This window comes from Rhinoraja longicauda, chromosome 3, assembly GCF_053455715.1.
Source record: "Rhinoraja longicauda isolate Sanriku21f chromosome 3, sRhiLon1.1, whole genome shotgun sequence".
Lineage (NCBI taxonomy): Eukaryota > Metazoa > Chordata > Chondrichthyes > Rajiformes > Arhynchobatidae > Rhinoraja > Rhinoraja longicauda.
Window position 1 is genome coordinate 81520628 of NC_135955.1, and position 27100 is coordinate 81547727.

General features: G+C 40.8%; 1 long non-coding RNA gene across 8 annotated transcripts in view; it reads left to right on the forward strand.

The window, feature by feature from the left end:
- The window catches only part of LOC144592129 (uncharacterized), a 229114-nt gene that overhangs the window by 177521 nt on the left and 24493 nt on the right, over positions 1-27100 (forward strand). For all 8 annotated transcript variants that reach the window (XR_013547087.1, XR_013547088.1, XR_013547090.1 and 5 more), the window contains one exon: positions 26800-26939. This is a non-coding gene — a long non-coding RNA (uncharacterized LOC144592129). The remainder of the gene's footprint in view (positions 1-26799; positions 26940-27100) is intronic.

Sequence of the window (27100 nt, forward strand, 5' to 3'; positions counted from 1 at the left end):
AGTTATTCCAGCATGTTGTGTCTTTTTTGTAAACCATCATCTGCAGTTCCTGGTTTCTACTGTTAATTGATTAATTTTGTTGATCATACACTTTAAATCATCTAAATAAAGACCATTTCAAAATATCAATTAATTTTAAAAAATGTATTTAATATTCATATGAATAGAACTTTAATTATTCAAACATCATTTTAATACGAGAAGAACCTTTGTTTCACATTGATAAATACCTTGCCCAAATGCTCCTCAAATAACCTTGATTTGAATCTATGCATAGTGTGCAAGCAAACTTTGCAGTGTATGAGGCATTGTAATGAAAGAATTGCTTGGGTTCAGGGCGGCTTTTGCCATACATTATTTTGCTTGGTAATAGACTGATGCCTTAAGTCTTTATGGGGCCAGACGACATTAGTCCATTCATGCACTTTTTAATTTTAGTGCGTATGTTCCTGCTCCAAAAGAAGTTCTGGAATCTTGTACTGACTGAACTTGGAATTAATTTCTCCCCACCAATAACGTAAGAATAGTATGTGCTCACAATGCAAGATTTTTCTTCAGGCCGATATTTGTGAACTTAGTGAATTGGTACACAAGGAATTGCAGGTTCTGGGATATTGTGTAAAACACAAGATGCCTGATCCCCTGAGTTATTCGAGCACTTTGTGTTTTAGTAAGTTGGTTCTCAAGATGCTCATACTGTGGCATTACAATTAAACCTGCCCATTCTAAAAGCTCATAAAATCTGAGTTTATCGAATTATAGGGAAATTAGTAGAGAGAGAGAGGCACAACAGCTTACAATTGAATCCAGTAATATTCATTTCTGATGGAAAACTTGTAACACTGGATTTGTATTGTTACTTCTACATGGACAGAATTGTCTTGAATCAGTAATGTTAATTGAGATATTTTGTTTTGTGTTTCTTGCTCCAAATGTCCCATCAACAAATACATAATCCTTTGTCAGGGATATGGTTTGCTGACATATTTTTCAATTGATAATTATTTCTAACATTGATCATTTCTTACAAAAATCAAGGTCAATTACTGACAATGTTATAATATTATACATAACAAATTACAGAATTAAGTTTTTAGGTTATTACTACAACAAGGCCTCTTCAGGTTTATTATGCAGCAATTAGATTTTGAAATGTATTTAACTGTTTACTGAATTTGGAAAATGTCACTGTAAAATCACTTGCATTTTCAATTCACTTGGTATCAAAGCTTAACAGGAAAATCTGTAGTTGAACAATGGAAAGCCTTTGAGGTGAACATGTTTCAGCTGTAGAGTAGGTGCAGTTCCATGAGGAAAAAGGGTGCAAAAATGAAAGCCATTGCTCCCAAAGTACCCACACCCCCGCCCTCTCAAAATAAACATATAGTAAACTAGAGTAGAAAAAGAAATGGCAGGGTGTTAACAGAAGTTCAAAGCTGGCTGATTATAGAAAGTTCAGAAGGGAAATATATGAGAAAATAAAAGATGAAAAGGAAGTGCTTGAGAAACAACAACATATAAATATATTAGTGAATGGAAAAATGATTTATGGGCATATGCCAAGGAAGAGGTTACACCTGAAGAGGTGGAATGATCATAGACAAAATAGAAAGCTAATTATGGAGGCAAAAGCATGGCTGAGGTAGTAAATGAAAACTTTCACATAATTATTTACTAAGAAAACAAAGTCCTTCGAAAGTCTCAACAAAAGAAATGGAATTGAGATTATGAGATGGTTAAAAATTCAATAAAGAAGAGGTACTAAAAAGTCTAGCTGTACCTAAAGTAGATAGATTAGCCTATCCAGATGGGATGTACCTTGCACTGTTGGTGGAAGGAAGGTAAGAAAATAATAGCGGGCTGGCCATAAGCTTTCAAACCTATAGATTGCCAGAGGACTGGAAATTGCAAATGTTCCACCCTTCTTCAAAAAAGGTTGTGGAAATTTAACTACAGATCAATCTGTTTAACCTTGGTGGCAGAAAATGTTTTATGATTTAAACAGTCATTTGAAGGCGTGAAGTGTGACTAGAGAGAGCCAGGCTTAAATTTGTTACAGGAAAATCTTGTCTAGTTTTGAGATGCAGAAAATAGGCCTTTTAGACCACTGAGTCCGTGCAGACCAGCGATCACCCCACACATGCACTATCCTACACACTAGGGACAATTTAAAATCTTTACCAAAGCCAATTAACCTACAAAACCACATGTTTTTGGAGTGTGGGAGGAAACGGAGCACCCAGAGATAACCAACGCTAATTAGATAGAGGAAGAGAGTGGGTCAATGGGGAAAGTGTAGTTGATATGGTATATATTGTGGGGATTACAGAGACTTGGCTGCAGGAGGATAGGGACTGGGAACTGAATATTCAGGGTTATACGTCCTATAAAAAAGGACAGGCAGGTGGGCAGAGGAGGTGGGGTAGCTCTGTTGGTGAGGGAAGGAATACAATCCCTTGCAAGGGGTGACATAGGGACTGACAATGTAGAGCCACTGAGGATAGAGTTGAGGAATTGTAAAGGTAAGAAGACACTAATGGGAGTTATCTACAGGCCCCCAGACAGTAGTTACAGGTTAAATCAGAAGGGTCAGTGTTGCAGTTGAACAAAGGGGACGATGAAGGCATGAGAGAGGAGCTGGCCAAGGTCAACTGGAAAAGGATCTTAGCAGGAAGGACGGTGGAACAGCAATGGCAGGAAGTTCTGAACATAATCCAGAAGATGCAGGATCATTTCATTCCAAAGAGGAAGAAAGATTCTAAGGGGAGTAAGAGGCAACCGTGGCTGACAAGAGAAGTTAGGGATGGAATAAAACTAAAAGAAAAGGTGTATAACATAGTAAAGAGTAGAGGGAAGCCAGAGGATTGGGTAACTTTCAAAGGACAACAGAAGGTAACAAAACGGGAAATACGGGCTGAAAAGATGAAGTACGAGGGGAAGCTGGCCAAGAATATAATGAAGGACTGTAAAAGCTTCTTTAGGTATGTTAACAGAAAAAGATTAGTGAAGACAAATGTGGGTCCCTTGAATGCAGAAACGGGTGAAATTATTATGGTAACAAGGAAATGGCAGAAGAGTTGGACAGGTACTTCGGATCTGTCTTCATTAAGGAAGACACAAACAATCTCCCAGATGTACTAGAGGATGGAGGATCTAGGGAGACAGAGAAACTGAAAGAAATTTTCATTAGGCGAGAAATAGTATTGGGTGGACTGATGGGACTGAAGGCTGATAAATCCCCAGGGCCTGATGGTCTGCATCCCAGGGTGCTCAAGGAGGTGGTTCTAGATATCGTGGACGCATAGGTGATTATTTTTCAATGGATCAGTTCCTTTGGATTGGAGGGTAGCTAATGTTATCCCACTTTTCAAAAAAGGAGCGAGAGAGAAAACGGGGAATTATAGTTAGCCGAACATCAGTGGTGGGGAAGATGTTGGAGTCAATTATCAAAGAAGTAATAACGCCGCATTTGGATAGCAGTAAAAGGATTGGTCCAAGTCAGCATGGATTTATGAAAGGGAAATCCTGCTTGACTAATCTTCCGGTATTTTTTGAGGATGTGACCAGTAAAATTCTCTGCCACAGAATGCAGTGGAGGCCAATTCACTGGATGAATTTAAAATAGAGTCTGATTGAGGTCAGAGGGCTTCGTAGAATCAAGGGATATGCGGAGAAGGCAGGCACATGTTACTGATTGTGGATGATCAGCCATGATCACAATGAATAGCGGTGCTGCCTTGAAGGGCCGAATGGCTTCCTCCTGCACCTATTTTCTATGTTTCTATGTTTCTATGTTTCTATATGGATAAGACATGAAATAAGCTTATTGTCAAGATCAAGAGCTGTGGAATAAAAGGGGTAGTAGCAGCATTCTCTAAGTAACTGAAGACAGAATGTTGTAGTGAAAAGTTTTAATTTGGACAAGGGAAAGGTATACGTTGGAGCTATTCACTGGGCCCACTGCTTGTTTTAATATATTTCTAGTGATTTGGATGTGTACAGAGGGCCCAATTTCCAAATTTGCAGATGGCACAAAACCTGGAGATGTAGTGAACCATGAAGAGGATAGTAATAGACTTCCAGGGAGATGGAGAGAAACAAATGTAAAGTTCTGATAGTCGGTATTAGAAATCTAATGATGAGAAGTGAACATTTTGTGTTTTGGTGGGAATATGAAAAGGCAATATAAACTCAAGGTCACCATTGCAAAATAAGTACAAGGAAGAGAGAGATCTGGGTGTCAGTGCATGGTTTATTCAAAGCACAGGGCCAAAGATATTTGATGAGCTGGGTTGTTTCCTTTGGAACATAGGAGGCTGAAAGGAAATGTAATTGAGGCATACAACACTATAGGAGACCTTGGAAAAGTAAATAGGGCAGACCTATTTCCGTTAGCAGCAGGATCATAAACCAAATGACGTAGTTTCATAATAATTGGTGGCAAGTTCATAAAGAAGAGAGAAAGTGTTGGGGTCTGGAATTCACTGCTTGAAAGCATGGTAGATGCTGAAACCCACATTGTGTATAAACACTGCTTAGATGTGTGCATGAAGAGCAGTGAACTTCAGGACCACCAATCTACTGCCAGAAGATGCCATTAAGCCAGGTGGTTCTCTTTTTGACTGGCCCAGAGATAATGGGCTGAATAGCCTGCTTTGTGTGGTAACTGTTCTGTGATTTTATATCCTCCTAAGATCAAAAGAAATGTTCAAAATGCAAGCAGGCAACTGCAAATTGACATTCCGTATTGTTACATGTTAAAGATCTGAAATTGAAACCAATGGGAAAAATGTTAATTCCATCATTATACTACTTAGTGTAATCGAGAGTCCAAAATTGATCTTTAACTGGGAAGAAACGTGCTTGCTCAACTTAGTTTGAGAAAATACACTGCACTGCTCATCCAATTGTTTGGATTGACTGTTTTGGTGATGGCATAGACTCCAGAGACTTCAGCACAAAATATATGCAGACTTCTCCATACTTCTCCAGTCTGAGGCATAAATCTGGAAGAGCAACATCATCTTGCATATCCCAATCAAAACCATTATGATCACATTATTCGGTCTTCTACCTCTAGTTTGTTTTATGGGAACCATCTTTGCAAACAATTTCTGTTGAGCTTTCCTTAAAATCGATAGTATCCTCACTTCCAAAATATTTAATTTGCAAGAATTGGTTTAGTGTCTGAAGTACTGGAAACAGCTCATTTATATCTTCCCTACAAATGTCAAATGCAGTTATAATATTTGTGCAAATTGTGATGCGGGAAATGTTACAGTACTGAAATTATCAGAAAACATACTATTTCTTTTTTTTTTCATAAACAAAACTGAATGTGTTGGCATTCAATGTACGTTTGTTAAATTCTACAGAAATCTGGAGCGTTTAATTGTTTTAGTCAATGTGCTTGAACATGGAGTTCCACACACCAAATATACAGGTTGTTTTGGATGTGCATTGACCTCTCCTGAATGAAAATTAGGATGTAGCTGAAAGCTTATTGTGACGCCTCTTTTATAAACCATTAAATGTCCTCTGAAAAATTACATCAATGAAACATATATTCCCAGAAACATTCTGTCTTTCAAAACTACACCAATGAATATTAATATTTTGTGAGAAAAATGTGTCATAAAAACATGGGTAACCTTGTGAGAATAATGCTTTTTGCAAAATTTGAACCAGCTACTCTGGTCGTGGTTCACGGCTACTTATAAGGCACAGAGGACGGAACAAATGATATCATCTTTCTTACAATGCTTATTCGGAACATTGCCAGCTGAAATTGGGCCACTTTTCCCTGATTTAGACAAGTCATTAATCACTATGAGAACCATGTTTATACACCATTCCATTCGCTGCAGTTGCACTGTTAAAGGTGCTACTCATCCTTATACACTTCCGTAGTCTTTTGAAGAATATTCTGGAAGCTGACTGAGCATTCACAAGGAAACTTTGCAAACTTTCAGTGACACTGGGTGTTCCGGACTGCCATTTTATTAGATCAATTTTTTTAGATCAGTTCCGTTCAGTTTTTGTCACGTGTACCAAGGTACAGTGAAAAGCTTTTAGTTGCGTGCTATCCAGTCAGCAGAAAGACAATATTTGATTACAATCGATCCAGTCTATAGATACATGATTAGGGAATAACGTTTAGTGCAAGGTAAAGCCAGCAAAGTCCGGTCAAATATGGTCCAAGCGTCATCAAAGAGGTAGATAGTAGTTCAATACTGCTCTCTGGGTTGTGGTACAATGATTCATTTGCCTGATAACAGCAGGGAAGAAACTGTCCCCGAATCTGGTGGTGTGCGTTTCCACACCACTATGTGAAAAATATTACCTTGCCATGCGTGCTTCGATGTGGTCAGGTTGTGTGTTTTACATAAGCTGGAGTTACAGGTAAGGCATTGGAAGCAAATAAGACATTCCCTGAGCCCTGTTGGAGCATTCTGCTGCTCTCACTCATGAACATCCATAGGGCTATACGTCAGTTGCCAAAGAATAACACATAGAGATGGAGATCTATGACTTCTGCTTGGTTGTGCCTCAACGCACCATTATGCCTGGACAGCTCCACCTACAGAATTAAGGTCTCTGTCACCCCGAACTTCCTGACCTCCTAATATTACCAAAGTCATCAGCTGCCAGAGTTCTCCGTATGTCTCTGCACCGGAGCATTACGGAGATACTGATGCTTCTTACTCAAAGATAAGAGACCACCAGACTGAATAGGCACGTTGATTACTGAGGACTATTTGTTTCCTAAAGTTTCGGGGAGTGATAGAGTGAACTTGTGACAAGCTTCAGGTCTTCCTTTCGAACCAAAACCTCTTTGTCAATTGCAATTGACATACTTCTTGAAATTTCTCTTGATAATGTCATATATTCAGGGAGTTTACATGACTCCTATTCTCAGCCAATCTGTGTTGCCCGCCACACTTCAACCAACATCCCACATAATGATAAAGGCTTTGCTTCGGCCCACCGAGTCCACACCGACCTTTTTTTTTAGATTTAGAGATACAGCGCGGAAACAGGCCCGTGTGGCTGCGCCGGTCGCGTGTGGCTGCACCTAACGGCTGCGGCTCGCTGGCAGTCTGTTTGTCTTTTTTCCTTTTTTTTTGTTTGTGTGTCGGTGTTGGGATGGTTTTTGTTTCAGTTTTTGGCTGTGTATGTGTGGGGGGGGGGGGGGTGGGGGGGGGGGGGGTGGGGAGGGGAGGGGTGTGGTAGGGTGGGGGAAACCTTTCTTTTATTAGGTCTCTTCCCCGGGGCGCAGCTCGGCCGCAGGGCCTTCCATCGCCCGCGGGGCCTTCCATCGCCCGGCGTGGCTCGGTCGCTGGACTTAGCATCGCCGGCGCGGCTTGGCCGCGGGACCTAACAGTGCCCGTCGCGGCTCGGCCGCGGGACGTTTCAGCGCTCGGTGCGGCTCGGCCGCGGGGCCTTCCATCGCCCGGCGCGGCTCGGCCGCTGGACTTAACATCGCCGGCGCGGCGTTTCAGTGCCCGGTGCGGCTCGGCCGCGGGGCCTTCCATCCCCTTGCGGGGGCTGTGCGTGTCGGTCGCCTCGGTAGGGGTCGAGCTGTCTGTCCGTGGGCGTGGGGGGAAGAGAGTGGAAGTTTTGTTGCCTTCCATCACAGTGAGGGGGTGTTTGGAGTCACTGTGATGGATGTTTGTGTTGGGGTTGTGTGTCCTGTGTTCTTTTCTTTTTTGTTGTGTTCTGTGACTGCTGTAATTTCGTTCGGTATCTGTACCGAATGACAATAAAGTTCTGTACTGTACCTTTGGCCCACCGGGTCCGCGCCGCCCAGCAATCCCCACACATTAACACTATCCTGCACACACTAGGGACAATTTTTACATTTGCCCAGTCAATTAACCTACATACCTGTACGTCTTTGGAGTGTGGGAGGAAACCGAAGATCTCGGAGAAAACCCACGCTGGTCACGGGGAGAACGTACAAACTCCGTACAGACGGCGCCCGTAGTCAGGATCGAACCTGAGTCTCCGGCGCTGCATTCGCTGTAAGGCAGTAACTCTACCGCTGCGCCACTGTGCCGTCCTCCCAACTTTTTGACTCCAGTCTGTGTTTCATGTCCTGCAATTGAGCACCATTATAACAATTTATCACTTGATCACGAGGGAGTAAATGGAGAATGTAACCAGGAACCTCAAGATTCATTCCTGGTATCCGTGTTGCTTCAGGTTACCAGCAGGAAGGGAAAGGCGAGTTGGAGAAGGAATCAGTGCAGTAATAGCAAAGAAGGGGCTTAGCAAATTGTGATGAAGATAAACCCTTTGGGTATGCTATTGGGACCAATCTGATTGTTTTGTTATTCCCTTGAGCACTCCCCTCGCTGTGTTCTGTGCACAGTCAGATAGATAATAAGGGAGCTGCCTCACACTCCTCTTTAACTGCTGAGATCCCAAGCTGAGAGTTTACTGCCTGGCTGGCAATCTGGTCTTCAACTGCATTAGATCTCAATTGTAATCTGCTCTGTAAACCTCAACCATTTCTTCAGCAAAACCTACAACAAATTTGCAGAAAACTTACCATGACAGTGGGCCAGTCAGGGCCGTTTTAACAGCATTATGGGCCCCCGGGCAAAGCAGTGTACTGGGGCCCCTACCGTTACTCTCCCCCACCCCCCTTTCCCTACCAGTCGTCCCCCCCTGTCGTGCCGGCAAGCACTTACCGAAAAGCACTTAGCGATGGACTTAGGGTGCTACATTGTTGCGAAAAGCACTTACAGATCGCTGTGAGAAGCACTTAGTGACCGAAAATGTTGCGAAAAAAGCACTTATTGAACCTACATTTTTAAAGTAGTATTTATTTATTGCAAGTCACTTAACATACACAGATCAGCATGGGGCCCCTATGCTCGTGGGCCCCCGGGCAAGTGCCCATCAGGCCCATGCGTTAAGACGGCCCTGGGGCCAGTGGGACATCTTCTCAAGAGCTCAACATTCCTTGGTAACCCTTACAGCTGAGGTTAAATTGCTGGGGAAGAAATTAGTTTAGTTTAGTTTATTATTGTTATGTGTACTGAGATACTGTGAAAAGCTTTTAGTTGCATGCTGTTCAGTCAAAGAAAAGACTATACATGATTACAATCGAACCATCCACATAATACAGATAAAGCGTACAAAGTTTGTGCAAGATAAATGCTGATTAAAGATAGGTCAAAGGTCTCCAATGAGATAGATGGAAAATCAGGACCACATTCTAGCTGGTGTGAGGACAGTTCAGTTGCCTGATAACAGCTGGGAAGAAACTGTTCCTGCATCTGGTGGTATGCGTTTTCAAACGTGTACCTCTTCCTGATGAGAGAAGGGAGAAAGGCAAGGGTGAGACTGGTCCTTGATTATGCTGGTGGCCTTGCCGAGGTAGCGTGAAATGTAAATGGAATCAAAGAAAGGGAGGTTAGTTTGTGATCAATCTGAAGAAGGGTCTCGACCCGAAGCGTCACCCATTCCTTCTCTCCAGAGATACCGCCTGTCCCGCTGAGTTACTCTAGCATTTTGTGTCCACCTTCAATTTAAACCAGCGTCTGCAGTTCTTTCCTACACAGGATAGTTGTGTGATGGCTTGGGCTTTGCCCACAACTCCTTGCAATGTTCTCAAACCATGATGTGATGTATCCTGATATCATGCTTTTGATGGTGTATCTGTAGATGGTGGTTGGGTTATTGGGGACATGCGGAACTTTGGCTCACCCAGCCTGCCTGAAACAGCCTGAGCCAGTGGATGTGGTGTATCTGGTCTCTGGATCATTTCCTGTGGACTGGTGGGTAGCCAATGTAACACCACCTTTTAAGAAAGGAGGGAGAGAGAAAATGGGGAATTATAGATCAGTTAGCCTTACATCGGTAGTGGGGAAGATCCTTGAGTCGATTGTTAAAGATGTTATAGCAGCGCATTTGGAAAGCAGTGACACGATTGGTCAAAGTCAACATGGATTTATGAAGGGGAAATCATGCTTGACTAATTTCCTGGAATTATTTGAGGATGTAACAAGTAGAATGGATGAGGGAAAGCCAATGGATGTGGTGTATCTGGACTTTCAGAAAGCCTTTGACAAGGTCCCACACAAGAGATTAGTGTGCAAAATTAGAGCACATGGTAGCGGGGGTAGGGTATTGACATGGATAGAAAACTGGTTGGCAGACAGGAAACAAAGAGTAGGAATTAACAGGTCCTTTTCAGAATGGCAGGCAGTGACTAGTGGGGTGCCGCAAGGCCCAGTGCTGGGACCCCAGTTATTTACAATATATATTAACAATTTAGATGAGGGAATTAAATGTGAAATCTCAAAGTTTGAGGATGACACAAAGCTGGCTGGGTGGCAGTGTGAGCTGTGATGATGATGCTATGGGGCTGCAGGGTGACTTGGATAGGTTGGGTGAGTGGATAGGTGCATGGCAGATGCAGTATAATGTGGATATATGTGAGGTTATCCACTTTGGTGGCAAAAACAGGAAGGCAGATTATTATCTGAATGGTGTCAGATTAGGAAAAGGGGAGGTGCAACGAGACCTAGGTGTGTTTGTGCATCAGTCAGTGAAAGTAAGCATGCAGGTACAGCAGGAAGTGAAGAAAGCTAATGGCATGTTGGCCTTCTGTCTGCCAGAGGATTTGAGTTTAGGAGCAAGGAGGTACTACTGCAGTTGTACAGGGCCCTGGTGAAACCACACTTGGAGCATTGTGTGCAATTTTAGTCTCCTAATTTGAGGAAGGACATTATTGCTATTGAGGAAGTGCTGCGTAGGTTCACCAGGTTAATTCCCGGCATGGCGGGACTGACATATGACGAAAGAATGGGTCGACTGGGCTTGTATTCACTAGAATTTAGAAGGATGAGAGGGGATCTTATAGAAACATATAACATTCTTAAAGGATTGGACAGGCTATTTGCAGGAAAGTGTTCCCGATGTTGGGAGAGTCCACAACCAGGGGGTCACAGTTTAAGAACAAGAGCTGAGAACAAGCAGTCCATTTAGGACTGGGGTGAGTCAGCATCTGTGGGAAGAGAAACAGATGTTTGAAGTCTGAAGCCCTTTGTCAGAAATGGGAGAGAAAAAAAGTGTGTCTTCAATTGTGGAGATGATGGAGAAAGTTAGATGGAACAAGCAGAAAAATTCTGATTTGAGACCAAATGGATTAATATCACATTATGTTTCAGGACTATGGGACATATAGAGCAGGCCAAGCTACACAAATGGAAAGACAAACACTGAACCTAAATCATGGATGGATGGATGGCAGTCTGAAGAAGGGTCTAGACCTAAAACGTCACCCATTCCTTCTCTCTAGAGATGCTGCCTGTCCCACCGAGTTACTGCAGCATTTTGTGTGTAGAACTGGCAAGTTCTGATATAAATAGAGGGAAAGGTAGTGTTGCTTAAAGTTATAGCATTTGATATTTAGCCGAGAAGCTGCTGCATGGCCATATGGAACATTGTTTTGGTCCTCTTTTTACCAGTACAGAAAGCCACAGACACACGAGTCAGGGTTAAGGTATCAGTTAGCCACAAACTCAAGATCACTCCAGGGGACTGAATGCAGATGATCTGCAAGGTGATCACCCAAACTGCATTTGGTTTCTCAAATGTAGAGGGGATCATATGGTGAACATTGGATGCAGTGTTCAAGATTGGAAAAAATGCAAATTAATCACTGTTGCATCTGCTACTAACTGCTAGGACATATTCCGCGCATGAAAATATCCGAGGCAATATGAGTAAAACTCCCCCTCACTGATTTGATGCATGGTTTTGAGTGACTAATAATAATGACAAACAAAGGTGTGATTTACATTCAAAATGCACATTGGCATTTTCGCCAGGTTTCCAATCAAATATGTATCTAATCTGCACTTGCATGAATAGGCATGTTGATCTAATTTCTAGGCAATAATAGTCAAATCTGTGATCACTTCACCTTTTATTAAGTTTTTATTTCCTTAATTCTGTCTGACATTAGTTCATTTTAATATGTCTACTAATAATGAGCACTAGATCACCCAAATCCCAATGTGCTCTGAAACATATGCTTTTATGCAGATGCACAAGGGATAGTCTGCAACAGGTCTTGGGGGAATGATTTTCTTCTGCAAAGAGTAATGTTGTGAATCCTGGGCCTTCAGTGCATAGTTTACATTAACTACTCACTATTTCAAGAGCAATTCGAGAAGCACAAAATTATTATTTTTAAAGTATTTATTGATATGTTAGAAGCCATTAAACTGGTAGTTGTCTAAGGGAAGCTCTGTTCAATAGTTGACTGCAACTTGAACGCTAACTGAGTAGCAGTTTGGGGATGAGAGCGAGCACTGCATGTTTTAAACAGAAAGTTGAGTGTTGGGAGTGAATGGGATGTATTAGAATAGCTGAAACCTCTTCCTAAAGAAGCCTTAAAGCCTTACCTAAAATGCTGGATATGTGTGGCACATTGGAGAAGATTCCATGCTCATCCTGTCATAGACTCCGTATTGGTAGTTTAAGCAATGACTGTCCATTTAACTCAGAATCGTACAGTCCCTCTTTGTCCTGGAAAGGTTTGCTTTCACTTCTCCCCACCCCCAATCACCCCCGCCCCCCCCCCCCCCCCCACAATGAAAAAATGAGGTTGACAGTGTTTCTTCAGCACATATTCATGCTTTGCTGTTAGAACAACAATATTAAACATCGGTTGCATGCTAGTTGGCATGGATTTTTATGTTTTTGTTGCTTTTTTTCTCTCACATTACAATAATTTTTATGTTTTAATAATGTTATTAGAGAAATGCATGCACTATTATACTGTTAATTAAAACAGATTAATCATTCAAGAAATATAATATAACCTGCTCCATTGTTTATTTTAGTGCATATTGTTGAAGAAAAGTATCCAGTATATGCACCAGAATAGTATTCCATTTTAGCCATGAACTATTCTGCTTATCCTTATCCATATAAAGCCTCTCATTAAAACCATGCCTCCTTTACTGCATGCTAATCTAATTTCTGCATTTATCCATTCTACCACAAGCTGGGACGCAGGGTATAAACAGAACCTCTTGCATCCTATACTTTATTTTTAAAAAGTTATTACTTCTTCATTCAACTAGATACATTTGCACTTGTTGTTTACCTCTTCATATATTCTTACCATTGATTTGATTTTCCTATTATTCCACAGTTTTCCTAACTTTCCTGACCATCTTTTTGTCAGATCTCAGAGATGTTAATGTTCTGATTTGAATCTGTGGTTCCGGTCAGTCAGTTTGTACTCCATGTGTTTGTGTAAAGAATTATGTTCTCTAATTTAATATTTTTACTCCTGCGTTACATATTTTCCTCTCTTGGTTTAATTACCTTGCAATGGTTAATTATTCCTTTTCCCGTAATGTCTAAAGCACAATTTATTTACTATTGATCTGCGAATAGTCCATTTCAAGATCTTGTCCTGCCTGCTTTTGATTCCGCTAATTGTGCTAAAATGTACAAGAATATGCCAAATTAAGTTTAATATAAGGAAATACGAGGCAGTACAGTTTAGTAAAAAGAACAAGGAAGATATATATTACTATATGATTTATTCACAAAAAGCTGGAGTAACTCAGCAGGTCAGGCAGCATCTCGGGAGAGAAGGAATGGGTGACATTTCGGGTCGAGACCCTTCTTCAGATAGATATCTAAATATCTATTATTTAGATATATATTACTAAATAAGTAGTATCTAAATGGGATAGATAATGAGAGAACAACTGCAGATGCTGGTTTACAAAAAAAAAGGTCCCGACCCAAAATGTCACATCCGTGTTCTCCAGAGATGCTGCCTGATCCGCTTAATTACTCCAGCAATTCATTTTTAGTTAATTAGAGAGATATAAGGTACAGATACACCGATCAGCCAAAACATTATGACCTGATGAGCCAAAACATCATGACCACCTGCCTAATATGCTGTTGGTCCTCCGTGTGCAGCCCCATACGCAGCAGGGTGTGATGCACTGTGTATTGTGACACATTGATCCTGTGACCACCATTAAATTTTTCTGTGACGTGCTGTCGGTTCAGACCAGACGGGATAACCTTCGTTGCCCTCGCGCATCGATGAGCCTTGGGCACTCAACACCCTGTCGCCGATTTGTGGTTTGTCCCTCCTCGGACCACTGTCGGTAGGTACTCACCACTGCTGACCGGGAGCACCCTACAAGCCTTGCCATTTCAGAGATGTTCTGACCCAGTCGTCTGGCCATAACAATTTGGCCCTTGTCAAAGTCGCTCAGGTCTTCACTCCTGCCCATTTCTCCTGTGTCCAACACATCAACTTCAAGAACTGACTGTTCACTTGCTGCCTAATATATCCCATCCCTTGACAGGTGGCATTGTAACAAGATATTCAATGTTATTCACTTTGCCTGTCAGTGGTCGTAATGTTTTGGCTGATCGGTGTATATATAAATCATTAAAGATATCAACATGGATTAATAAGGTCTTTAAATGTAAGCAGAACTTTTGAGGCCAATTTCCGAAGCGTTAAGAGCGAGAAGTATTTATGTTGTGTTAAGCTAGTCCAGAATGGTGGAGTACTGTGAATAACTATATTTCCATATGTGAAAAGAATATAGGTGTGAGGAAAAATATGTGATCAAATTTTACTAGGGTAACACCAGAATAGAAAACTGCAAATATCAGGGTAGCTTTCACAGCCACAGAGAATATTTTCTAAATAAATGGTGATCTGATGCAGGATTTTAAGATAACGATAGTTTAAGATAAATAGATACTTCTTCATGCAAGTGCATTTCAGGTTTCCAAGCTTACCATAGAATTCTCTAATGTAGGCAATATGCTCTTTCTTCTTGTCTACATCAGAACCATTTCCACGTGCCATCATTATTTTATTTTCCTCTCGGTGTCCCAGTAAGCCAGTGTGCCAGGACCACTTTAGCCACAAATTAAACCAACCACACTATGTTGTGCCATCTGCTACATGCGTTCACTCAATTAGAGCAATCCCCTTGGCTTCAGCCACTTTTGTCTGGTACCCAGAATAACCTATATGTCTCTTTTTCAGGTTCTTCATCTGAAACATTAAATACAGCATTTTCCACAAATGCTGCCCGACCTGGTCTTTATTAGTCAAGAAATTGAGTATAAATGTTGGGTTGTACAGTTGTAAAAAATGTTGGTGAGGTCACACGTGTTCAGTTTTGTTCAATGAAAGATGCCATTAAGGTGGAAAGAGTGCAGATAAGATTTTCAAAGATGTTGCCAGGACTTGAGGGGCTGAGTTACAGGGAGAGGTTGGGCAGGCTAGGACTATATTCCTTGGAGCACAGGAGGGTAAGGGCTGATTTTCATAGAGGTGTGTAAGATCATGAGGGGAATAGACATGGTAGCTGCACAGAGCCTTTTATCCAGAGTAGGGGAATCAAGAACCAGAGAACATAGAAAAATAGGTGCAGGGGTAGGCCATTCGGCCCTTTGAGCCAGCACCGCCATTCAATATGATCATGGCTGATCATCTAAAATCAGTACCCCATTCCTGTTTTTTCCCCATATCCCTTGATTCCTTTAGCCCTAAAAGCTAAATCTAACTCTCTCTTGAAAACGTCCAGTGAATTGGCCTCCACTGCCTTCTGTGGCAGAGAATTCCACAGATTGATGGAAGGGAATGCCAGAGTTGTCATATCAGGAGAGACGTGGATTGGGACCTCTACTATTTTTTGTTAAACAATTATAAAGGATTCTATGCTACATTTTATAGGCCAAAGACAAAAGTGGCATACAATGTGTAGTATACACTGCAGCCAAAATATATTGCCAATTTTGTTATTTGCTTATTCCATTAAAATTGTAATCCATAAAAGGGCAGCACGGTGGCGCAGCGGTAGAGTTGCTGCCTTACAGCGAATGCAGCACCGGAGACCCAGGTTCGATCTCGACTACAGGTGCCGTCTGTACGTAATTTTTCCCCGTGACCTGCGTGGGTTTCCTCCGAGATCTTCGGTTTCCTCCCACACACCAAAGACGTACAGGTTTGTAGGTTAATTGGCTTGGTAAATGTAAAAATTGTCCCTAGTGTGTGTATGATAGTGTTAATGTGCGGGGATCGCTGGTCGGCGCGGACCCAGTGGGCCAAAGGGCCTGTTTCCGCGCTGTATCTCTAAGCAAAAAAATGTTTTCTAATTCAATGCTTCTGGCAAGATAGTAACAGGAGATCCCCTAAACTGTCTTTGACGGGGTTAGAAAACCAATGCTTGGCTCCACTGATGAAAACTAAAAATGGACTTTCCTCTTCTGACCTCCTCTAGCTGGCAGGAAAACCCAGAGGTCAAAGTGGTAATTGGGGTCCAACGGTGTAATTCGACAGCAGTTTAAAAATGTCAAAAAGAACACAAAGATCATTATGCACATTACAGAGAAATTTCACTATGCAATTTCTATGGGATCAATAAGATAAAAATCTTCCTGTTGCCTTTCCCCTGATCTTCCCCAGTCCAGCCTTCGGGTACCTTTTCAATTTCTATAATACCTCAGGATATAAGAAAGTGCTTTATCGCAATAAAATACCTTTGAAGATTTGTTGCAGTTGTATTGCAGTCAATCTGCATACAGCAAGCTTCCACAATAGCATGGTAGTTATGATCTGCTAAGCTGCTTTTAATAATTTTGGTGGATAAATAAATATTTTATCCGCTCCCTGGCTGTTCTGCAAAATAGCAAAACTTTTAGATGGTACCTGACCCATTGAGTTCCTCGGGTATTTCTATTAGCTCTAACAAAGCCTTGCCATTATATCTCAAGTGAAAGTGTGGGGGAATGTCCTCAGGTCTTCAGAACCTGAATCCACAATTTCCATAAAAGGCCAAAGGAGTTCATCTTCTGAGCTGCATTATCTGCATGGGAAATGATTTCATAAAGTAACTTAAAAAAGAAAGATTCCAAGCTTGGAGCAAGTGCGTTATGCCCATGTTTGAACACTTTTTGATTTCCCTCATCCCACTGTTCTTCAATTATATATTCAATGGGCATTACATACTAATGATGTTCATTTTAATAAAAGCATATAAATAAAATTATGGTGGCATTTCTGATTTCTTTTGACTGAAGAGACTGCAATACTATTAGCATTATATCAGCAACTGTGTCACAATCAGTGTATTTCTAATGCAAATGAATGCCAATAAAATAGAAGGCCCATGGATATTACTATAATTTCAAATAGTTATGTCTCCAGAATTGAAAGGGTCTGCAGAATTATGTCCCACTGGACTAATTTTGTGTGTGTTTTCAGTGCTTTTCCCATTCATATTTGTATTTATTCCCATTGGGTTAATGCCTGTTAAAACAGCTGACAAAGGAATTGCATATGAAGTGGAACAAGCATCTGGATGCTAATCTTCATAAAGTGGAATTTCGAGGCCTCAGACGTTCTTGACATTTATTTTCTTCTTCTGTAAAATGGATTAAAATGAGATTTTTACTGTTAACAGTACATGTTTTTGTATATTGATCCAATATGCATTCTAATTAAACCTGTAAAATAACTGCTTAAGATGTCAAAATTAGAAGACAGCCAAGTCTATAGTTGATTCTGTATTTCTATCTATTTGGAGCTTTGATCTTTACAGAGTTCGTGACATTAAGTGACCAAGTATGTTAAATTCTAATTAAATCATCTTATTCTGGGAATTTCACCTCCATTTTGGGAATTGCTTCACTTGGTGCTGTCCATTAGTAATCATTGTCATTAGTTTATAGTGATTAAATACGATGAACTCTTTTAAATGAATGGAAGTGCAGACTTTAGAAGAATATTTTCCTGTTACAATATATGAAAATAAAATCCCATAATTAATTACTGACGTTAAATGAATAAGCGGTAGAATTGCTGCCTTACAGTGCCAGAGACCCGGGTTCGATCCTGACTATGGGACTTGCCTGTCCTGAGTTCGTACTTTCTCCCCGTGATGCATGGGTTTTCCCCGGGTGCTCCGGTTTCCATCCACAACCCAAAGATGTACAGATCTGTAGGTTAATTGGATTTGGTAAATTGTAAATTATCCACAGTGTCGGATAGTGCTAGTGTACTGGGATTGCTGGTCAGCACAGATTCGGTGTGCCGAAGTACCAGTTTCCATGCTATATCTCTAAACTAAACTAAGTAAAAAGGCATTAATCACCTACCTTGCTGTGTAGTAGATTTTTTATGAGGATATAGACCGAAACACAGTTATACAGTGCAGAAACAAGCCTTTTGATTGAATTCGTTCAAGCCCACCAAGATGCCTCGCTGAACTCGTCCTTTTGTTTGCATTTGGTCCATATGCATCAAAATTCATATACCTGTTCAAATATCTTTTAAATGTTGCAATTGTGCCAGCCTCTACCACTTCCTCAGGAAGCTCATTCCATATATCCACAACCCTCTGTATGAAAATTAGGTCGCTTTTAAATCTTTCCCTGCTTTCCTCTTTTGTGGGGAAAAAAGGCTGTGATTGTCCACCTTATTTATGCTCTTCATGATTTTATGTACTTCTACAAGGTCACCACTCGACCTTCTATGCTCCAGAGAAAAAAGTCGCAGCACATCCTGCCTCTCTTTATAGCTCGAGCCCTCCAGTCTCATGAATCTATTCTGCACCCTTTCCAGCGTAATCTGATCTTTCCTACCAGCTGAACAATCACTGTACTCCAAATGTACTCTCAACGATGACTTGTACTGTTACATAGAAACACTCGTCCCTTCCTACCCAAACCACCCCCTCCCCAGGGACTTTCCCCAGCAACCGCAGGAGATGCAACACCTGTCCCTTTACCTGCCCCCTCAACTCCATCCAAGGATACGATATACATTAATGACTTAGACGAAGGGATTAAAAGTACCATTAGCAAATTTGCAGATGATACTAAGTTGGGGGGTAGTGTGAATTGTGAGGAAGATGCAATAAGGCTGCAGGGTGACTTGGACAGGTTGTGTGAGTGGGCGGATACATGGCAGATGCAGTTTAATGTAGATAAGTGTGAGGTTATTCACTTTGGAAGCAAGAATAGAAAGGCAGATTATTATCTGAATGGTGTCAAGTTAGGAGGAGGGGGAGTTCAACGAGATCTGGGTGTCCTAGTGCATCAGTCAATGAAAGGAAGCATGCAGGTACAGCAGGCAGTGAAGAAAGCCAATGGAATGTTGGCCTTCGTAACAAGAGGAGTTGAGTATAGGAGCAAAGAGGTCCTTCTACAGTTGTACCGGGCCCTGGTGAGACCGCACCTGGAGTACTGTGTGCAGTTTTGGTCTCCAAATTTGAGGAAGGATATTCTTGCTATTGAGGGCGTGCAGCGTAGGTTCACTAGGTTAATTCCCGGAATGGCGGGACTGTCGTATGTTGAAAGGCTGGAGCGATTGGGCTTGTATACACTGGAATTTAGAAGGATGAGGGGGGATCTTATTGAAACATATAAGATAATTAGGGGATTGGACACATTAGAGGCAGATAACATGTTCCCAATGTTGGGGGAGTCCAGAACAAGGGGCCACAGTTTAAGAATAAGGGGTAGGCCATTTAGAACGGAGATGAGGAAGAACTTTTTCAGTCAGAGGGTGGTGAAGGTGTGGAATTCTCTGCCTCAGAAGGCAGTGGAGGCCAGTTCGTTGGATGCTTTCAAGAGAGAGCTGGATAGAGCTCTTAAGGATAGCGGAGTTAGGGGGTATGGGGAGAAGGCAGGAACGGGGTACTGATTGAGAGTGATCAGCCATGATCGCATTGAATGGCGGTGCTGGCTCGAAGGGCTGAATGGCCTACTCCTGCACCTATTGTCTATTGTCTATTGTCTATTGACCCAAACAGTCTTTCCATGTAAGGCAGAGGTTCACCTGCACCTCCTCCAACCACATCTATTGTAACCGCTGTTCCAGATGTCAACTTCTCCACGTCGGCGAGACCAAACGCAGGCTCGGCGACCGTTTCACTCAACACCTTCGCTCAGTCCGCCTTAACCAACCTGATCTCCCGGTGGCTGAGCACTTCAACTCCCCCTCCCACTCCCAGTCTAACCTTTTTGCCATGGGCCTCCTCCATTGTCATAGTGAGGCCCACCGCAAATTGGAGGAACAGCATCTCATATTTCGCTTGGGCAGCTTCCACCCCGGTGGTATGAACATTGATTTCTCTAACTTTAGATAGTTCCTCTGTCCCTCCCTTTCCACTCCCCCTTCCCAGTTCTCCCACCAGTCTTCCTGTCTCCAACTACATCCTATCTTTGTCCCGCCCCTCCCCTGACATCAATCTGAAGAAGGGTCTCGACCCGAAACGTCACCCATTCCTTCTCTCCTGAGATGCTGCCTGACCCGCTGAGTTACTCCAGCATTTTGTGATACCTGCTGAATTGTCTTAGTGTTTAGACGAAGTGGGGGCATTGGTATAGTTTCTTGGCCGTAGTGGCAATGTGGTTGGACCATGACACATTGCTGTGATGTTTACATTCAATTTTAGCCACGAACTGAGGTTTGGAATGCAAAGCTTACTGATATTCTATCTAATATTATTATATAGAAATACTTCAGCGCATAATGTCCAAGTATGTCAATTATAGCAGTGCAACAGTAATGGGTGATCGCTGTTCTTTATTTTTGCACCAGTAGTGACATGTGATCACAATGCCATTAGTTTCAGTATAATTATGGAGAAGGTCAAATCTGGACCAAGGGTTGAGATTTTGGATTGGAGAAAGGCTAATTTTGAGGAGATGAGAAAGGATTTAAAAGGAGTGAAATGGAACTTTTTGTTTTATGAAAAGGATATAATAGAGAAATGGAGGATATTTAAAGGTGAAATTTTGAGAGTACAGAGTCTTTATGTCCCTGTTCGGTGGAAAGGAAAGAATAATAATTTGAAAGAGCCGTGGTTTTCCAGGGAAATTGGATACTTGGTTCGGAAAAAGAGGGAGATATACAATAAATATAAGCGGCAGGGAGTAAATGAGGTTCTTGAGGAATATAAAGAATGTAAAAGGAATCTTAAGAAGGAAATTAGAAAAGCGAAAAAAAGATATGAGGCTGCTTTGGCAAGTAATGTAAAAGTAAACCCCAAGGGGTTCTACAGATATGTCAATAGCAAAAGGATAGCGAGGGATAAAATTGGTCCATTAGAGAGTCAGAGTGGACAGCTATGTGCTGAGCCGGAAGAAATGGGGGAGATATTAAACAATTTCTTTTCTTCGGTATTCACCGAGGAGAAGGATATTGAATTATGTGAGGTAAGCGAAACAAGTAGAGTAGTGATGGAAATTATGAGGATTAAAGAAGAGGAGGTACGGACACTTTTGAAAAATATAAAAGTGGATAAGTCTCCAGGTCCTGATAGGATATTCCCTAGGACATTGAGGGAAGTTAGTGCAGAAATAGCAGGGGCTATGACGGAAATATTTCAAACGTCATTAGAAACGGGGATGGTGCCGGAAGATTGGCGCATTGCGCATGTTGTGCCTTTGTTTAAAAAAGGTTCTAAAAGTAAACCTAGCAATTATAGACCTGTTAGTTTGACGTCTGTGGTGGGAAAATTAATGGAAAAGATACTTAGGGACAATATATATAATTATTTGGATAAACAAGGCCTGATTAGAAACAGTCAACATGGATTTGTGCCTGGAAGGTCATGTTTGACTAATCTTCTTGAATTTTTTGAAGAGGTTACCAGGGAAATTGATAAGGGCAAGGCTGTGGATGTTGTCTATATGGACTTCAGTAAGGCATTTGACAAGGTTCCACATGGAAGGTTGATTAAGAAGGTTAAATCGTTGGGTATTAATAGTGAGGTTGCAAGATGGATTCAACAATGGCTGAATGGGAGATACCAGAGGGTAATGGTTGACAATTGTATGTCAGGTTGGAGGCCAGTGTCTAGTGGAGTACCCCAAGGATCTGTGTTGGGTCCACTGTTGTTTGTCATTTACATTAATGATCTGGATGATGGTGTGGCAAATTGGATTAGTAAATATGCAGATGATACTAAGATAGGTGGTGTAGTTAATAATGAAGTAGAGTTTCAAAGTCTACAGAGAAACTTGGGCCTTTTGGAAGGGTGGGTTGAAAGATGGCAGATGGAGTTTAATGCTGATAAGTGTGAGGTGCTGCATTTTGGTAGGACAAATCAAAATAGGACGTACAGGGTAAATGGTAGGGAATTGAGGAATGCAGTGGAACAGAGGGATCTGGGAATAACTGTGCATTGTTCCCTGAAGGTGGAATCTCATGTGGATAGGGTGGTGAAGAAGGCGTTTGGTATGCTTGCCTTTATAAATCAGAGCATCGAGTATAGAAGTTGGGATGTAATGTTAAAATTGTACAGGGCATTGGTGAGGCCGAATCTGGAGTATGGTGTGCAGTTCTGGTCGCCAAATTATGGGAAGGATGTCGACAAAATGGAGAGGGTGCAGAGGAGATTTACTAGAATGTTGCCTGGGTTTCAGCACTTAAGCTACAGAGAGAGGTTGAGCAGTTTGGGTCTTTATTCTTTGGAGCGTAGAAGGTTGAGGGGGGACTTGATAGAGGTTTTTTAAATTTTGAGAGGGACGGACAGAGTTGACGTGGGTAGGCTTTTCCCTTTGAGAATGGGGAAGATTCCAACAAGGGGACATAGCTTCAGAATTGAGGGACAAAAGTTTAGGGGTAACATGAGGGGTAACTTCTTTACTCAGAGGGTGGTGGCTGTATGGAATGGGCTTCCGGTGGAAGTGGTGGAGGCAGGCTCGATTTTATTATTTAAGAGTAAATTGGATAGGTATATGGATAAGAGGGGATTAGAGGGTTATGGTCTGAGTGCAGGTAGATGAGACTAGGTCAGGGAGAGTGGTCGGCGTGGACTGGTAGGGCCGAACGGGCCTGTTTCCGTGCTGTAGTTGTTATATGGTTATATGGTTATATGTCACCTCTAAAATGAATGAAAAATAGCTTATTATTCTTGTTACCTCCAGATGTGGTGGAAGCCTCTCAAGACCATTACAACAATCACCAGTACAAAGGCAAAGTATTAAAATTGAATTGGTTATGGCTGTTGCTTCCACCACATGACGCATTGAAGACAACTGCTATTTATAACAAGAATGCAGAGAGGACAGGTTAAAACAGCGATTTCTATTCAAAAGCCACTGAATATGTTTCATCCTCTTGCCAAAGCTCTGGCATCAAAAAGAAAAAAAAAAGCAACAGATTGCGCACAATGTGGAGAATTGTGAAGTTGTCATTTTGGTCGGAAGATTTAAAAATATGTGAATGTTGTTTCTTCATAAAACAAATGCAGAAAGTTAGCATGCTGGTTTAATGAGAAATTAAGAGTGTTGGCTTTTATTGCAAGGGGCGTAGTTTACAAGTGTAATGGCATCTTGCTGCACATGTAAAGGGTTTTGTGTGAGAGTACACTTAGAGTACTATATACAGTTTCTGTTCTGATTTAATGAAAGTAAAACATGCCTTCAAAGTGAAAATCGAGTCACCTTATTCTTTAAATGAAGAAATGAAGACGTGTAAAAAATATTCCAGAGAAAGAATGGTCCTTAATTCCTCAGAGCTTGGAAGAAGAAGCAGAAAACCACAGAAGTTTATGGCACAGAGGGAGGCCATTCAGCCCATAACGTCTATGCTAGTTAGAAATTGATTGTAGGTTATTCCCAGCACTTGGAACATAGACCTGCATAAATGAATCACATTGAAACATCAGATACTGAGGAGGCTTTATAGGTCCAATACTGTGAAGATGTTTCACATGGTGGAGGAGTCTCCACATTGTATATATTCTTGGAATTCCTTCTCCAGAAATCTGTAAGTGGTGAGCAATTCAATATATTCATTCCCAAGATAGACAGATTTTTGAGCTGTATGTGAATAAAGTACGATATGTGTTGAATGGAAATTTTACCTTGAGGCCAAAGGATCAGATCGGCCATGATCTTAATTACAATGTGGATTTGGCTTGATGGGTCCTGCTCTTATCTCTTAAGTTCTATTTGACGCAAAGGATTGCCAACTCCTTCGAATTCCCTTTGAAATCACACTATCCCAGCTAGGGACCAAAACATTATTCTGTGATCATTGACGATCAAAATCCTGGAACTAGCACTATGGGAATAGTACCAGCCTCATGCATATGGCAGTAATTCAAGAAGAGATTTCACACCCACTTCTCATGAGCAATTAGAGAAGGACAATGAATGCTGGCTTGGCCAGCGATACCGATCCTGAGACATCCCTTAAATGAATAATTCTTTGTGTGGCCTGAAAGATAAACGTCACTTTGGAGATGCCTACTATGATCTTGTTAAGCATTCAGCCTCCTAGCAAGTTAAAATACACCTTTCTCCCATGTGACATCCATAAGATGCTGTACAGAACTAGGTTTGAAGTGTAAATGTTTGATCAGAACAGTTTCAATTATGCTCACTCAACTGCATTGTAACTTTAGTTTCACTGCTGTGGCAACATAACTGTCTTAACATGGCTTTTTGCACAGGGCAAGTGGGAATCTTACAGGAACCCACACTCAAAAGGGGAAAGGATTTTGCATTCTGACTTGAATTGATTCGTGACACCCTTTACACCCTGAATTGCATTAAAAATTGCCAAATAGTAAACATCTCCAACAATGGAGATGTACCCTTGAAATTATGTGGAATTTCCATTGAAGAATTCTCCCACCTTATTAGAGATTAGAAGCTGGGTGTTCTCTCTCAAGTCGCTAACTACCTGACTCCGAAAAATTGGTATATCATCTACAACTCAGGCACATCTCAATTGTGCACATCAAGATCCATCAGGCTCCATCAACATTTTAAACTTCATACCTTCCAAAACAAAGCAATCCATTTGAATGCCACCCCATCCATGATCTTTAATTTTCACTTTTCCATGAATGACATACTGTAGTTGCATTATATACTACTTACAAGATGTACGGCTGGAACCTATTAAGGTTTCTTCAACAACATGTCCTAAACCCACCAAAAATATCTCTTAGAATAATTAAGACACCAAGTTCATGGAAATATCCCACCAGCTCCATGTATCCCATCACACCATTTTGAGTTATAAACTCCCCATTCAATGTCACTGACCAAAACCACGAGAACACTCAATCTAACCCAAACACATAGGGAGTTCCTTCACCATAAGGACTCCTCGCCATCACCTTCTCAAGGACAATTAAAAATTGAAACAACTTCTGATCTAGCCAGTGATGCCCACCTTCCAAGATTGAGTAAGAATAAAACATGGGATGGAAAGTATAATCGACCTTTAAATGTTTAAGAGGAGATTTTGTTGCGGAATAACAATATTAAATGGCTTGGATAATGTAAACCCATGAGATTACTTCTAATTATGTCAAAAATTGAGTACCGTAGGGTGTGAATTTAAATTAATGGGATATATTTTGAGCCAGATAGAAGGAAGATTTTTTAATAATCAAAATGTGATAAAAATTGGAACAATTTATCAGAGTGGGCTTAAGGAGCTTTCAAAATTAGACCAACTTCTATAAGGGTGGGGGAGGTGGGTGGGGGTTAGAATAATAAACACGTGACTTTTTTCTATATTTGACTTTATTATGTCATTTTATTCTTTGAAAAGTGTCTACTTGGTTCCTCCTTCTGTCACTTGATGGTTAAAGGAGTCCTTTTATATCATCCTCAAGATTCTATCAAGTTATTATGGTCAAGAAAACACTGTAGCCTTAATATTTCTATCCTTAGCCCCAAATATAAGCTCCAAATGTCAATTTCTAACCATCAGCTTTCAATCTTTTTATCGGATTGTTTGTTTTACATTTGCTAATTACAGGTTTAATTCATTAAGAAATTTTGAAAACCCTAAATGTTCTTCTTAATTACAATTATATCACAAGTTATGATATATTTGCTGTCCTGATTGTGTCAGGTTTAAACAGCTGGCAAATACACCAGCAAAGGATAACAATTTTTCTGCTGCATTAAAGTATGTTGGATGATTATTCTGTACTGAAACCCATAGGAGATGACTTTAATTAACATCTTTAGCGTAGTTCTTACAAATAAAAGGGAGGAAACTCAAAGGATGGTGTTGTGAAGACCACTTGCAATTTCCCCTGCTATTTGTCATGTACATCAGTATCCTTCAATGTAGTAGCTGTGATGTCAAAACATTTTGACAGATCAGTATGATTTTAAAAAGTAAAAATTCATAATGCTTGACCCATGAGATCAGGCATTCTGAATAAACATATTCTGTGTCTCAGTACTTCCTAGGCTCTGAGATATTTTAAAATGGTTAAATCATCTTCAGTCAGTATGCTCCATTAGGGTTAGGTGTAATTTCAAAACAAAGAATTCTATAAACTGATGCTTCAATAGAACATGTGAAATAATGTGAAGTAAATGGAAGATTACATTGACATGTATCTTCATCTACCCAAGATATTTTACCAGTGGAATAGCTATAAAAAATATATGCTGCCCTGTTAGAACACATTGGGTTCTGATTGTATAATGCATTTTACATCGCTCCTTTTGTTTCCACTGACTTCAAAATAGGCTGCCAACTCACCGTTGATATTAATTTTATATAAATACATACATATGTTGCCGCATTTTTATAATTCATGTCACTATAATATTATTTCCACTAAATTTCTGTTTAGTCTCCTAAAAATCAATTAGCATTATTAATTGATGCACCAATTTTTTTGTTCAATTATAAAACCAGTTACTCTGCAAGTTGTATTAAATAAAGTGGTAACCTTGTATGAAGAAGCATGGTTGACATTTTATTTTGCTTCATTTCAGAAAATCTGAGATAAAAAATGCAGCAGATTGTAGAACCATATTACACCTGGAGACAATGTGAAATGAAGTTACAATTTTAGGATCATAATGGCAGTAAAACTGGAGCAGAACCCAAAGGAATGAAAATAGTTCTATTTAAGGTTAGTGAAATTTTCATGCTAATATTTATACATATATCAAATAGAATAAGTGACGATGTACGAGAGCACCCTATATTTTTCTATGGGCAGATGTGTGATGGAGGGAGTGCATGTGTATCTTTGTAAATGTTAGTATGATGGGACATATATTTTTGTAAGTG